This window comes from Adiantum capillus-veneris, chromosome 9, assembly GCF_014529385.1.
Source record: "Adiantum capillus-veneris isolate H3 chromosome 9, ASM1452938v2, whole genome shotgun sequence".
NCBI lineage: Eukaryota > Viridiplantae > Streptophyta > Polypodiopsida > Polypodiales > Pteridaceae > Adiantum > Adiantum capillus-veneris.
The window spans coordinates 89,470,333-89,474,384 of record NC_140939.1 but is presented as its reverse complement, the minus strand read 5'-3'; the positions used below and the strand labels follow the sequence as shown (position 1 = coordinate 89,474,384).

The 4,052-nt window shown below is 41.2% G+C and overlaps 1 pseudogene; it reads left to right on the top strand.

Moving 5' to 3' along the window:
* Window positions 1-2,164: 2,164 nt before the first annotated feature.
* LOC147450783 (aspartic proteinase nepenthesin-1-like) lies at window positions 2,165-3,707 on the top strand (annotated as a pseudogene).
* Window positions 3,708-4,052: the final 345 nt, after the last annotated feature.

Sequence of the window (4,052 nt, the reverse complement as noted above, 5' to 3'; positions counted from 1 at the left end):
ATCAGTCTCCAAGTACTAGTAAAAGTCTGGTAGGAATCTGGTAAGGCATCAAGAGCAGTCTGCACAAGGGAATTGTCTGAAATGACTTCTCTTGCAGAAATAAGTTGCTCATTGATATCCTTGACACTATCAAGGAAAGTGTCCATATCATCCTCCTCATGTATAATCTTTGACTCCAGCTCTTTACGCAGCAAAGCAATTTTAGCCTCATTGCGGCTTGCATAAAGACCTGCTAGAATATCCCAAGCCTGTTTTGCAGATTTTGTTGAACGAATGTGAGGAACAATGGTGCGCTTCACAGAAAACGCAATCAATGCATGAGCTTGCGCATCCTTAACATCCCAACGAGCTTGTTCTGCCGTAGGCAAAACAACTCTAACAGCTGCAATCCTTGCAGCAAGACCTGTAACATCCTCAACATTGCCTACATCCTCAGAACCAGGACATACATCAATGCCCTGCACAATGTTCCAGACACCTTTTGACACAAGAACATGTTGCATCATATAAGCCCACATAGGGTAGTTGTCCCCATCCAACGTGTCCTCAGCAGCAAACATCTTGAACACATCTGTGTTGTTGTTGTCAGCCATGGTAAATGATGCACCTGATTTGAAAACTGCCCAAAAATAGGAGAAATGGAGCGGGAACAACCTGTGCTATATAGCACAAACCGTAGAAGACTATAAGGCACCTGTTATGCAGAAAACGGCACTGACAGAAATTCTGCACAAAATGACAAAATATCCTGTGCAGTACTGCTTCTACTGCCTCCCAAAATATTTGTCGACCTGGGAACGCTCGCCAACGTTCACTGAAATCGAAGAAGGTGAGCAGGCCTGTGCTGGAGCAGCTGGCGACTAAGCCCGGGAGGATGTGACCTGCTCTGATACCAATTGTTGGAATTAGGGTTGCAGAGAAACACAGACAGCTTGGAGAAGACAAAGGAAGCTCAAGGCACACAATAGAGAGTGTGTTACTTAGTGTGCAATGGAAAGATAGATAGCCCTAGAGTGATGGGCGTATATACAATGCACAGGGGGAAAAACCTCCTAAAGAAGGAAAAAATGCCCCGGCGGTCCTAGTGTGTTCACACACATCACTACCACATGTATATGGTAACACTTTGCAGGGGAATAAAGGAGATGCATTTATTGGATGTTCAAAAAATGGCAAGCAAATAATGGTATGGCATATTTTAGTCATCATTTAACCAGGTAAATCTTTTACAGATACACTTTCTCAATGGTCTTTGCATCTGAGGGTAACTAGTCTATAAAATGAGGAAAAATGATCACATCATTGAAGATAATCCCTAGATATTTGAATAAAACAGGTGGAAAAGGGACCTATTATATATTTTATGAAGTCTGTATTCTATAGGATCCTTGTGTAGACAACAAAGTGATTTTGTAATCATTGAATATACCAAAATCTTGAGTGTAGAAGAGATGTGAGGGGAACTATTCTAACAAACTTTTATGTGGCATGTTTGTTATGTATGATCACTTGTGTCATCCTCAAGCAAAAGGAGTGTTGGAGAGTCTACCTATGCTTTGTAATCTATTGTATACTCTTCATCACAATGTTGGATACTCCTCTGGTTTAAGATAAATTAAGTGTTGTGCTTGTTGCCTGTAAGAAATAAAATAAGACTAAGAAGCTTAAAGAGGTGGGACCCATAAGGAGCTTGTGATGAACAAGGGGCCAACTGAGAAGTACTATTTTGTATTCACACATGTGTTGTTTGAAAACAGAAGGCTTAACATGGTATGTTTTTTGGTGATCTTGTAGAAAAGATTACAACAAGATTCCTAGCCAAATACTCTTGAAGCATGTGCTCAAAAGAAGGATTTGTGCCAAGAGCATAGGATACATGCTGAGAATTTGTAAAGCAACAAAATTCATATGGCAAGAGCACATTGATTAGAATGTATGCAAAGTGTGGTGGCCTCACAAAACGACAAAATTTATGATGAGATTCTTGTCCGAAATGTTGTGTTTTGGATGCAATATTTACAGGATATGCTCAATGTTGCGGGTCACTAGGTATGTTGATTGTGGTGCCCTTACAAAATGGATAGAAATTTTTAAATGAGCTTCTGGTTTGGAATGCAAGAATTGAAGGATATGCCCAACGTAGCCATCAAAAGGATGCTCAGGCATGTTTACAGCAGATGCGAAGGGTAGGCTTTCTCCAAATGCCATCACTTATGCACGCATCTTTCAGGTATGTTGCGGTAAGCTAGCTATGATAAGATTTCTAGTTAGTGGCCCTTGGACAAATATCTAGTGCATGGGGGCTCTTTGGTCAATAACTGCTACACAAGTCAAGCATGCAAGAAATGCATGATGAAGGTGAAAGCAACAAGTTTTTCTCTTGTAATTGTACTCAAAGCTATTCAGAAGAAGGATGGAAACTGAGTTTTAATGTGGGTTACTTCAAAAGACCTCCAATGCTAGTTTGACTCTTGTCATTACACTTATTACTATGCTAGCCAGGCCAGCACCCATGGCCAATTTGGCAGTGACACTCACACTCTCCTCTCAATAGGTAGATGTATGACAATCAAGCTATGTTCTTTTATCATTTCTTGCCTTTGGGTTGCCAATATTCTTCTCATCATCACAATGTCTTATGTAGACAAAACTTTGACAACATTCCCCGGACTTGCTTTTGGGTGCAACTACAACAATCAAGGCAAATATGGGGTTTTTTCCACATTGGTTAGCATGGGGCAAAGGGCCCTCTCCCTCCCATTGTAGCTCAACCAGACTCTAGGGGGCAAGAACTTCTCCTATTGCCTTGTCTCTCCAACTAACCATCCTCTAGCAAAGCCATGACTCTGCTCATGGGCAAGGAAGCCAGAAGCCATAGAGAATGCCTCATCAATGGGCTTTATGCCCATGCTTGTGAATGCGATTGTGGTAGTGGCCCTTTACTACATTGATGTGCTTGGGTTCAGTGTCATTAATCAGAGGCTCAGCATCCCAGCCAGCACATTTCAATATACTCCACAGGAGGAGGGGGCATGATCTTGGACTCATGCACTACATACACATATGTGCCAAATGTTGCCTTCGTTGCATTGCAGCAAGCATTTGATGCATCTATGAGGCTGCCAAAATATACAAACCATCCAAACTTGCCCCTCTATTACATAAAAAGTGGGTAGCCAAGCACGACAATCCCACCCTTCACTCCACACATGCAAGGACTGGATCTAGCCCTCCCTCTAGAGAATTACTTCATTCTAGTGCATAACAAGGGGAACTATTGCCTTTGCCATGATCCCCATTGTCGGCGGCATCGAGATTATAGAAAACTTGCTCCATAAAAACTACAAGGTGCTCTACAACATCGATAATGCACAAATTGGCTTTGCATCCCATAACTACTTGTGTATGCATCTACTAAAAGCATATCAATGCTGGTTAGCCTTGCCATTGTTGGACATATCTTGGAATCATGCACTTGATAGAGCATATTTCGGAGCATCTTGTCGAGTACTTAACCTTCTTACTGCAGATGTCGATACACAACAAGTCTCAAGTACAACATTTTTTCCAACAAGCTATGGCTGGAAATTTGATCTCATAATTTCAATCCCCATGCAAATGTCTTGCACAATGTTGTAGGTCTTCAAGATGCGAGCATGCGTGAAATGTATTTCGAGAGAATTGTGGAGGATTGCAAGCATACATGATAAGGGATTGCAAACATAAATGTCAATCAAAGCACAACCATGTCTAGCAGCCCATGTACATAAATCTTTTTATGACCTTTTAAGCCCATTTCAACAAATTTTTAGTGCCAAGAGCCTTCAAATTTCAATCTTAGGTGATAGCATTGAGGAGAAACCCCACCTCACATCTCTTTGCATGTCTTTACAACATTTGAGATGAAAAGGTGATTATCAAAATTTTTGTTCTTTTGCGAGCATGCCATATTTGGCCTACATGTCCACTACAGCACATGTTCAAAAACTTAGGCAATGCAACATGCCTTTTAGATGCAAGCATAGCTAATTGCACATGTAAACAAGCCTTTA